This window comes from Triticum dicoccoides, chromosome 7B (assembly GCF_002162155.2).
Source record: "Triticum dicoccoides isolate Atlit2015 ecotype Zavitan chromosome 7B, WEW_v2.0, whole genome shotgun sequence".
Taxonomy (NCBI): domain Eukaryota; kingdom Viridiplantae; phylum Streptophyta; class Magnoliopsida; order Poales; family Poaceae; genus Triticum; species Triticum dicoccoides.
The window spans coordinates 46,147,641-46,159,859 of NC_041393.1; positions in this window are offsets into that span (position 1 = coordinate 46,147,641).

A 12,219-nucleotide genomic window follows, 5' to 3' on the forward strand; every position below is an offset into this window, starting at 1 on the left:
AGACACCGGAGAGCTAGGGTTTACATGGAGTGGGTTACAAGGAAGGAAACATAATATCCGGATTGCTAAGCTTGTCTTCCACGCGAAGGAGAGTCCCATCCAGACACGAGCCGAAGTCTTGAGTCTTGTATCTTGACGCTTCTATAGTTCGGACGGTGAATATAGTCCGGCTGTCCAGATACCCCCTTATCCAGGACTCCCTGAGTAGCCCCTGAACCAGGCTTCAATGACGATGAGTCCGGCACGCAGTCTTATTTTTGGCATTGCAAGGTTGGTTCCTCCTTACGAATACTCCAAGGTTACCATCGAACACGTAGACCGTGTCCGGATCTGCTAAAATGATCTTCACATACCACCGTAGAGAGAATGATACTTCAGCTGACAACTTTTAGACGACGTGACATGCCACTAGGGCCAGGTCATTAGTCGAACCGTTTTTGCACAACCAGCCATAGCGCGTATTGCGAGGTGGTTTCCTCGACACGTCCTGTCAAAGCAGAGATCATGTCCCCTTATCGTGGGATTCTCATCAATACGGGTATGGGTAATCCCCCCGTGCCATCAATCGTGGCACTTGGGAAGTAAGTGATTCTCAACAGGCTAGTGGGGAGGCGCACCGCTTTTGTCTCCTCTATAAAGGCATAAGAGTTCCTCATTTTTACGCACACCTTCTTCCCCCATAGCATACTCTTGCCCCTCGAGCTCCAGTGCCCTAGTCCAGGTTTTCTCCGCACAGTTAGTCATGTCCGGAGCAGGAGGCAAGTGGGTGGTTTCCACCGCGACGGAGAAGATCGTGAATCTCCGGGCGGCTGGATACTTAGCCGCATACATAGCGCACCGGCTACTAGATGCAGGGCAGGTCATTCCAACTCCAGGACCCCACGAGAGGGTCGTGTTCCTTGCCCACTTCGTCCGTGGACTGGGGTTTCCACTCCACCCCTTCGTCTGCGGGCTTATGTTCTACTACGGGCTAGACTTCCATGATCTAGCTCTGAACTTCGTCCTCAACATCTCGGCGTTCATCGTCGTGTGCGAGGCTTTCCTACGCATCAAGCCTCATTTCGGCTTGTGGCTCCAAACCTTCTGCATGAATACAAAGATTGTGAGCGGCCAACAAGCGGAGTGCGGAGGAGCCATGGTGGGCAAAATGCCTAGTTTCACCTAGCCTGAAGGCTCCTTTGCGGAAACCGTGAAAGGGTGGCAATCGGGGTGGTTCTATATCACTGAGCCATGCGACGCCAACTGGGCGCCGGCCCCCGAGTTTCGATCAGGACCCCTATGCGGCTCACCTCCTGGGAACAGAAGGGCCTGCCATGGGGCGAATCTGCAGAGCTGACCGGACTCATCACCTGCATCAAAGGCACGAAGGACAAGAACATCAAGCTTGTCAACGTGATCCAAGTCATGCTCATTCGCCTGATACTACCATGCCAAAGGCGGGCATTCAATTTGTGGGAATTTATCCCGGCCGAACACCGGACGCTCCAGAGGCTCTACGGCATGAAGCATAAGAACGCATGGAAGGCGTTGTTCAAGTCCACCGAGGTACCTCCTCTCATAATCGAGGACCGCAGGCTCCATGCCGCACGGCAACCTACCCAAGTAAATTCTCAGGCCGCCACCGGGTCCGGTTCTTCCTAATGTCCTCAGAGGGGAATTCCTAAGTGATTGTGTACATTTGTTTCAAGAGTATGTGGAGACAGCGGAGCGGATCGACAGTCCGGCTCCGTTGCCAGAAAGCCCAGCCAGTGATCTTCTAACGAAGATGTTGGTCCTGTTGCCCTACAAGGGGCCAGAGAAGAAGGCCGACAAGAAGGCCTCGGGGACCCGAAAGGGTCTCCGAAGTAAAGCTGCGCAAGCCTCGTCCAAAGATGACGAGGTGCACTCCTCCCCCAAAAGGGAAGAAGGAGAAGAAGAAGAGGAGGCCACCCCGTCCGGAAAGGATGGGGAGCATGAGACGGCGAACCAGGGGGCCAGGGGAGGCCTCCGGCGTAAGGCCGTCATACCCTTGTCGTCTGACGATGATGAGGCAGATTCCTCCCATGGAGGCGGGGAGGAACAAGGAGAAACACCACCTCCCCGTATCAGGGCAGGGAAGAAGAGGAAGGCCGCCCCGGTGGGGGAGACTGGGACGTCCAAGAAGGGAAAGGCGTCCCTTCCGGACTACTCCGCCACCATCGCCGATAGCGAGGAAGGGTGGCTCCCCAGGAAGAAGCCCCTTGTGCGGTCATAAGTATCCGCACTCAGTCATAATTTTTGCTTCATAATTTTGTTTATAATGCCGAACTTGTATGCAGTCCGGCCAGGGCCCATCAGGGAGTGTCGTCTTCGGACGGGTCCTTGAGTGAGTCAGCAATGAACTCACTCCCGACGGCCACGTCTCCTCGTCCTAGGGACGACACATAAGTGTTGTCCCGAAGGCTCCCGATGATGATGGAGGTGGCCCTGGAGGCGCCTCAAGGCGCCGTCCCAGGCGGCGGACTTGCGGGGTTCAAGGTCCCCGCGGATCGTGTCGATGCAAGGCGGCTCTCAGCCGAACACTGTTCCGGAGCCTTCAGTGGTTCCAGACTTAGGCGGGCAGCCCCTCGTTATGGAGGGAGGGCCATCTATATCAAGGACTTCCGCTATGCCCCAGGCGCCAGATTGTCTGCTGGAAGCGCTTCGAGGCGCTTCCCTAGATGAAGAGCACCGTACTCTCATGAGTGCGGTGATTTAGAAGGTTTCGTCTGCCAAGAGCGGACTAACCGAAGCTTGCACCAGCCTCCTAACAGGCTTTGAGGTAAGCAGTAAAAATGTGTAAAATCACCACCCGATAGGTAGTAGCCCTGATACTTTGTTTGGTGTTCGGAAAGAAAAACCAAACGGAGGGTCAATTATAATCCGCAGGAATCTAACAATAAGTGTTGAATGTATATAAACAGGCTGTGCTGCTGGCCGCTGCTGCTCGCACAGCCGAAATCGCCGACCTGACGCAGGATTTAGAGCGGGCATAGGGAGAGCTCGGCCTCGCGAGGAGGCATCTCGAAGAGAACAAAGGTGAATGATTTCCCTTTCTCATATAATAAATAACAAATAAGATTTGATTATGCTAACGACGAGACTTGTGATGTGGCAACAGAGGCTGCCACTGAAGTGGTGTCTCTCAAGAAGGCGTTGTCCGATGCCAAACACAAAGCGGCCTTGGAACTCAAGGAGCGCAAAAAGCAAGAGGCCCGAGTGGGCGAGGTACAAGAAGAGCTCTAGGAGCTCGGCAAGAAGCTCGAGTCTGCGGAGCGGGAGCTTAAAGCAAAAGAGGCCGAGCTTGCGAAGGCCCTTACAAATACAAAAGACGCCAAGGCCTAAGCCGAGAGGGCTCAGCGAGAGATCCAGGAGGCCAAGAAAATAGCAGCAGGTAAGAAATTTTTTATGCAAAGAAAACATGTGGAGGAGGCGTTTCTTTTACTTACTCGAATCCGGAGCTCTCCAGGGGCATTCGCAGACCTGCCACGCAGCTTATCAGATGCCGCGGAGATCTACCGTGCCCAGGAGGGGAGCTCAACGGAGAAGTTGTTCTGGTCCCAGTATACTGGGGCTGAACACGCAACGCTTCTGAGTGATCAACTGAAGCAGTTGGTCGAACTCCACAAGGTGGCCGAAGTGGCTATGAAGGATCTCATAGTCCGGATATGGCCTGGCGAGCTTCTGCCCACCAGCTACTTAGGCCTGATCAAGCGGATGGTGGATTCCTGTCGGCGACTAGAAGTCATCAAGTGATCCGTTTGTATTCAGGGTGCCCGCCGGGCCCTTGCCCGTGCCAAGGTGCATTGGGGCAAGCTGGATGCAGAGAAGCTGGTGAAGGACGGGCCACCGGAGGGCAAGCCGCATCGCGTCCCCGAGAAGTATTATGATGGCGTCATGAGGGGTGCTTGCCTCGTGGCTGATGAATGTACCAAAGACATAATTTTTGAATGAAGTCACTCCTGTCATGTTTGTAATATAAAGACGAAGTTACTTGCGCTATGTAGCGCTTTTGTGATTTCAAATATTACCTTCTGTGCGGCTGTTTACCAAATTCTGAAAGTAGGCCAGTCATCGGCTTCCGCCCCCGTGTAACTAGTACTGGGGTGTTCGTGGAAAACCCGGACACTCTTTATCCAAATGTTTGGTCCCTTAAGGAGGTGTCCAGCACAGCGAACCAGGCAATCAGACTATACAGCTTTATAACCTTCACTTAGCCATAGAAGTATATGATTTTAAATTTCGGCGAAGCCCCTAGAGTCCGGAAGGCCGAATTGGGGCGCTATACACGCCTATATCGGACAAAGCCGAATTAACGCCTAAAGCGGAAAAAATCTTTAAGGATTTTAAGACCTCTCGAACAGCGACTCGCCATATCATGTCGGACAGTTTTGTGCTTTGTCTACTGAGGTGCTCGTCCGGCAAAACCAGGGCACAATCACAGTAGTTCTCCCTGCGGTATCTTAGCCGAATTAACAGAACCTAAGGCACCAAAGCAAGGGAGCCGGGCTATCCCAACCGTAACCTAGACATGATTCGGAGCTGATGCATATAATGCTATAAGTTCGGGGTGCCGCACTGTTGAAAGTGTTCGGACTTGACTTGCCGTATTATAGGGTACCATAAGGAGCCCCTGGCAAACTACACGTACCAAAGTGTACGGATGCAAAATTAAATAGACATTTGTAAAAAATGCTCAAGTAAAAATAAGTAAGCTAACGCTATATGTGGTCTCCCATTGATGAATAATACGTTTAAGCATATGTTTACAATGTGTGCATTAAGCGGAGACAAAATAGGATGATTTGACATATCCTATCCAGGGGCAGGCTATGTACAAATAGATAAAGCGGGAAAAATGATCGTAAGTAGATTCCACCTGGGTGTTTCCTGCTATGCCCAAAGCTTGTTGCCTCCTGGGTTTCCTCTCCTATGTAAGTCCGACAATCCGGATATTCTGGAGTGGCTGCACTAAAGCAATGTCCTTATAGGTGAATGGAAAGGTTATGAAGTGATACCATACTGTTGACTGGGCCCTTGATACGCCTCTGCCTGTGCCCATGGTATTTTGAGTGCGTAATTGTGTACGTGTGGCACGGATGCTGCTTTGATGGGATTTGAGCGGAGGCCGGACTGCTAGTCCTGCTCTTGTCGTGCCTGCTGATCTTGCTGCGGGGTGTTCCACCCTCGCTTGATGGGGCTTGAAAATGTCGTCGCCCGATTGGTGGTTTGCCGGAGGAGGCCGCATTGTACTTCTGCCGCAAGGGCCGCAGTATGTTCTTCTGTACGGAGAGAGCGGTCCATGTTCCCATTGACTGTTATGACCCCGCGCGGGCCTGGCATCTTGAGCTTGAGGTATGCATAGTGTAGTACCGCATTGAATCTAGCAAATGCGGTTCGTCCGAGCAGGGCATGGTAACCACTTCAGAAAGGGACGATATCGAAGATTAGCTCTTCGCTTCGGAAATTATCCGGAGATCCGAAGACCACTTCCAATGTTATAGAGCCCGTGCAATGGGCTTCTACTCCAGGAATGACACCTTTAAAGGTGGTTTTCGTGGGCTTGATCCTTGAAGGATTGATGCCCATATTCCGCACTGTGTCCTGATAAAGCAGGTTCAGGCTGCTGCCTCCGTCCATAAGGACTCTTGTGAGGTGAAATCCGTCTATAATTGGGTCTAAAACCAATGCGGCTGAGTCGCCGTGACGGATGCTAGTAGGATGATCCCTACGATCAAAGGTGATCGGGCAAGCTGACCATGGGTTTAATTTGGGGACGACCGGCTCCATCACATATACGTCCCATAGTGCTCGCTTCCATTTCCGTTTGGGGATGTGGGTGGCGTAGATCATGTTGACCGTTTTCACCTGGGGGGGAATTTTTTCTAGCCCCCCATGTTCGGACGCTGGGGCTCATCGTCATCGTCGCTGTGTAACCCCTTGTCCTTGTTTTCGGTGTGTATTTTGCCAGCCTGTTTAAAGACCCAGCAGTCTCTATTGGTGTGGTTGGCCGGCTTGTCCGGGGTGCCATGAATTTGGCACGAGCGCTCCAGTATATGGTTCAGACTGGACGGTCCTTGATTGTTGCCCTTGAATGGCTTCTTCCGCTGACTGAATTTCGATCCGCTGAATCCGGCATTGACCGCCGTATCCTTGGTGATGTCGCTGTTGTTCCGTCGCTTGTGTCTGTTGCGTCGTGGCTTGCCATTATTGTCCCGGACATCTGAAGTTCCAGAATGTGGCGTAGTGCTACTGCGAGCCAACCAGCTGTCTTCGCCCGCGCAAAAGCGGGTCATTAGTGTCGTAAGAGCTGCCATGGACTTGGGTTTCTCCTTGCCGAGGTGTCTAGCGAGCCACTCATCACGGATATTATGATGGAAAGCCTCCAGGGTTTCGACGTCCAGACAGTCGACTATTTGGTTCTTTTTAGTCAGGAAGCGGGTCCAGAATTTCCTGGCTGATTCTCCGGGCTGTTGAGTTATGTGGCTCAAGTCATCGGCATCCGGAGGTCGCACATATGTGCCCTGGAAGTTGTCAAGGAATGCGTCTTCCAGGTTTTCCCAGCTGCCAATGGAATTTGCGGGCAGGTTGTTTAGCCAGTGTCGGGCAGGTCCTTTGAGCTTAAGGGGAAGATACTTGATGGCATGTAGATCATCTCCGCGGGCCATGTGAATGTGGAGGAGGTAATCCTCGATCCATACCGCGGGGTCTATGGTGCCATCATATGATACGATGTTTATGGGTTTAAACCCTTCTGGGAATTCATGATACATCACTTCATCAGTGAAGCATAGGGGGTGTGCGGCGCCTCTATGTCGGGCTATGTCACGGTGAAGTCCGGCTGCGTCTGACTGGTTGTATTCGGCCTGGCCGGATTTGCTGTTAGTGTATCTGGTATGACGGTCATTGTCATGTGCTTCGGCGTGCCCCCGTGATCCGTAGATCGATCTTGGTTGTCCTGTGGTGTTATCCAGTTTATCACGCAGGTCCTGAGTGTTATCTGGGCCGTAGTAAACCGGCGCGGGGGTACAGGCTGGTATTTCTGCTGATATGCCGTGTTGTCCCGACCTCGAGGCGGTCGGTCATCCGTGGGGCGCTCGAGTCCGTATTCTTCGGCTGCCAGGACTTCTGTCCATCTATCTGTAAGAAGATCTTGATGAGCTTGGAGCTGCTACTGCTTCTTCTTCAGGCTTCTCGCACTGGCAATAAGCTAGCGCTTGAAGTGCTCCTGCTCTGCGGGGTCTTCGGGTATGCTGAACTCGTCGTCGCTGAGGCTAATCTCGTCTTTGGAGGGGGGCATGTGGTTGTCCTCCTCCGGATACCCGTCCGTCGCTTGTTCGTCTGGGCTGTCATGCCCGTTTTCTTGTCCGGCCTGCTCAAAGGCGGGCTGTTCGGGGTTGTATTCGTCGTCGGCACCGTCCAGATTATTATCGTCTCCAGCGCCGGTATTGCCTTGGCAGGGCTTGGAGCGGCGCTGGCGACGCCCATGCTTTGCTTTCTTTTTGGAGGGGTTATCTTCTGTTGCCTCCTTGCCATTCGTTTCTTTCGGAGTGTCCACCATATATATATCATATGCAGAGGTGGCTGTCCACCACCCTTTGAGTGGTGGCTCCTAAGTATCTCCTGCATCGTCGTCCATGCCATCGATGTCTTCGAAGTCAAAGTCGAGCACGTCGGTTAAATCATCGATCGTGGCGACAAAGTGGGTGGTGGGTGGGCAGCCAATTCCTTCATCGCCCGCTTCCCACTCCAGCCGGACATAGTTCGGCCCAGAGTCTCCTGACAGAGAGTGAGACTTCAATGAGTTCAGCATGTGCCAAAGGATGAGTGCTGAAAGATGTCCACAGCGGTAAACTCCATTACCGGAGCCCAATCTGACTTGGCTGGCTCGAGAGGGAGCGGACCAGGACCAACAGCCGGATATGAGTCCAGGGGTCCGGGGTTACAGGCCTCCACAGAGGTGGGACCCGTGTTCGGCTCCACCGCTGATAAGTGTGCGGCCTGCGGAGCGGGGTCCAGCCCTCCGTCCATAGGCACTGCAACCTGTCCTAGATTTAGATCCAAGGCTGCTTCGGGGATAATGTCCCGGACAATGTACGACAACAGGTCTAGGCCGTGCTCGTCGTGGCTGTGCGGCACTCCTGGCGCAGGCTCGAATCCGTCGAAGATCAAGTCTCCGCGGATATCTACCGTGTAGTTCAAGTTTCGGAACCTGATCTGGTGGCCAGGGGCGAAACTGTCGATCTGCTCCAACTGGCCAAGCGAATTGGCCCGCAGTGCGAAGCTGCCGAACACAAAGATCTGTCCGAGGAGAAAAGTCTCACCCTGGACCGTGTTGTTGATGATTGAAGATGCCATCAAGCCTCGAAGCGACGACATAGAGGAACTCTCAATGAAAGCAACAATGTCGGTGTCCAAACCGGCGGATCTCAGGTAGGGGGTCCCGATCTGTGTGTCTTAGGATGATGGTAACAAGAAGCAAGGGACACAATGTTTACCTAGGTTCGGGCCCTCTCGATGGAGGTAAAACCCTACTTCCTGCTTGATTAATATTGAAGATATGTGGAATACAAGAGTAGATCTACCACGAGATCGTAGAGGCTAAACCCTAAGAGCTAGCCTATGATGGTATGATTGTAATTGTGATCGGCCTTCTAAGGACCATACTCTCCGGTTTATATAGACACCGGAGAGCTAGGGTTTACATGGAGACGGTTACAAGGAAGGAAACATAATATCCAGATTGCTAAGCTTGTCTTCCACGCAAAGGAGAGTCCCATCCGGACATGAGCCGAAGTCTTGAGTCTTGTATCTTGACGCTTCTATAGTTCGGACGATGAATATAGTCCGACTGTCCGGATACCCCCTTATCCAGGACTCCCTCGGGGAGGCCAAAGCCTCCTCCCCACGCGGGAAGAAAAGGGCCGCCTCCGAAGACTTGGAGGCGGAGACGCCCAAGCAAGGGAACAAAACATCACCAGAGGGCTCTGCCGCGATGGGCACCCTCACCGCGTCATGCCCACCAACGGGCCAACCCTCCAACAAGCCGTAAGTCATTCATTAATTCGAAGGTGTGATGTTACTCCGAGATCCATAACCCGGACTTCATTTTTTGTAGTCCGGCGAGCAACTCTTCTCAACAGAGTTCGTCTTTGGGGGACCTTCGTCCGGAGATGATGGAGAGTGAAACCTTATGAGGCGGACAACACAGAGGTGTCGTCACGGAGGAGTCCGGATCTACCGAAGCCGGAGGCTAGTACGTCAGCCGCCCTGAGCCTGGAGCGTTTGGCTCCCACGGGGGGCGATGAGAAGGGCCCGACGTAGTTTAGTGTCCGGCCGGACGTACTGACGGGCCGTCTGGAGCGAGCCGCGCTCTCGGAGGTGCACCGCTCTTTAATGAGCACGGTGCTCACGAAGATTTCATCCGCTACCAGCGGCTTGAATGAGGCATTTACAAGCCTGCTCAAAGGCTTTGAGGTATGTAGTGAAAAATGCACAACTTTTTGGTTATGAAGCACGCGCTAGATGTGCTCCCTATAGATAGTAGCCCCTGAGACTCTGGTTGCCCGCCATAGGCGGCAAACGGGGGATCATATACTAATGGTTGTGCCGTACATGTGCGCAGGTATACAAGGATCCGGCAGCCGACCAGTCTGTTGAAGTTGCCGAGCTAAGGAGGCAAATCGGATCCATCGATGCTGATATCACGCTGGTGAATAAACGGCTTGAGGAGTCCCAGGGTATATCCTTGGTTTTTATTATAATGTATAGGAAAATGCCAAAGAGGCATAATATTAATGCAATATGTTGGCACTGCAGATGGTGCTGCTGCCGTGGAGGCCCTGAGGGCGGAACTTGCTCAAGCCAAGGAACAAGCTCGGGCTAGCAATGTGGATGCCCAAAAGGCAGCCGAAGAATTGAGAGCCGAACAGGGTGCTCATCATCGAAGCGGGGAAAAGATGGCCGAAATGGCTGGGGAGTTAAAAAATGCCGCCGACCGGTACGCACTCCTTGAAAAGGAGAATAAGGCTAGTTCGGCCGAGCTGGATAAGCCACGTAATGCCGCCAAGGAGATGCAGACCGAGATCCGGAGTATGCGGGAGGAGCTCGAACAAGCTGACAAAATTGTGCCTAGGGGCTCGTACTTACTACGGACGAAGTTCTTAGATCTGAAGTATACTCCCCTGGCGGGTCGCATGAGTCCTACAGACACATATGCAGACTTGGCGAATAGTACAGCTGACGCTGTCAAGTACTTCGAGGGTCAAGGCGATGAAGAAGTGGAGAAGCTTTTCTAGTTGCAGTTCAATGCTCCCACTCGCTCACTGCCACTGAATGAGAAGGTGGCTGCTATGGCGGAGCTTCACAGGCTGTCTGGACTTGCAATGCGGTCTGTAATAGAACATCTTTGGCCCAAGGGGCCTAAGCCGGATAACTACTTTGGTTTGGTGCAACAATTCCTTGGAGCCGTGTCCCAGATTGACGCCCTGAGGAGGTCGGCGTGCATAGAGGGTGCGCGGATGGCTCTAGCCCGCGTTAAAGCCTACTGGACAGATATGGAGGCCACTATAATAGCGAGACAGGATCCGGCGGGCGGCCAACATCCGGCCGAGCACTACTTGGCGCAAGTCACAGAAGGTGCCTGCCTGATAGAGGCGCAGTGCTCGAAGAGTGTTTTATTTGAGTGATAAGTCGAATCATTGTAGAAAACAATGTTTAGTTTAATTATGAGGCTATGTTTATACTTTTGCCCGGAAGTATGATTGTCCCCCCTTTGCGGCCATTCCTATATGTATAAGTAGTCCGAAAGATAGCAGTAGTTGGCTTCAGCCCCCACGCATATAATGCGGGGGTGTTTGCAAAAAATATGCTTAATCACACTTGATCCAATGTCTTGGTCCATTAAGGAGGTGATCGCACGTCGAACTAGGCAACCGGACTATATAGCTGTAACACTTTCGCTTAGCCATGGGAGTATAATGGTGGGGCTACTATGTAGCCCCTAGTACCTTCACGTGCATCCGAATACGGGCGCGTGTGTACATGGCCGGGAAACGGCCCTTCGTTAAGGCAGAGGAATCTTTAGGGATTCCGATGAGTCTTCAGATGGTTCAACATTCTCTCGATGTATCATGATGGTCAGTTTTCGGCTTTCTGTACTGAGGCACTCATCCGGAATAACTAGGGCACAATCACAGCAGTTCTCCTTTGGCCTGCCTTAGCCGGATGATAGCGGAACGTAAGGCGGCAAACCCAGGAGCCGGGCAAACCCAACATTTGACCAAAGACATGATTCGGAGCTGATGCATATACGACCAAACTCGTGACGCCGAACACTCCTGAGGGTATTCGGTCTTTTGTAAAAGAAGATAGGCTGACAAGAGCCTATTTTAAGCCCTTTATTTCTAGGTACGTGCAATTTATTTTGCCATGGCCAAATGCCAAAAACGGCAGTATCCTCTGTGGGTATAGAACCCATAGGATGGTGAAACAACAAGAGGCAGTAGAAAAGGTTTACACAGGAGCTTAATCTAAAAAGAAACCTGTTGCACGGGGCCCTGGTGCACGTCTACGCCTTTGTCTCCATTGTGTCGTATTCTTTGTGTCGTATTCTGGAAGGGTATCGCGCGCACGTTGTGTGTAAAAAAGAAAAACTCGGAGGAGGGTGCAACGTAAGTATGCGATTAATAATAAAAGTGTAAGCTGTTGGCCTGCCAATAAGGTCGAGCCAAGCGTGGGGCTGTATTAAATATAGATAGCCCCTGGTTTCCCTTATGGGATTACATATACAGTGCCCTGTTTGAATTTATCCGGGCTACCGGACTCGTCTAACCGTGTCTGTGGTCGTAATGACCAAACATGTTTTCTAAAACTAGAGGCCGCTTATAGTCCGGCCGCTAGGGCCGTTGCATATTCCTCTGCGCGTGAAGGGCGCTCTATGATTCCGCTAACGGTGATGAGCCACGGGGACCAGGCATCTTGAGTGTAAGGTGGCCATAGTGTAGCAATGCGTTTAAGCGGGTGAAGGCCGTTTGAGGGAGTCCTGGATTAGGGGGTGTCCGGATGACCGGACTATAACCTTTGGCCGGACTCCTGGACTATGAAGATACAAGATTGAAGACTTCGTCCCGTGTCCGGATGGGACTTTCCTTGGCGTGGAAGGCAAGCTTGGCGATACGGTTATGTAGATCTCCTCCCATTGTAACCGACTCTGTGTAACCC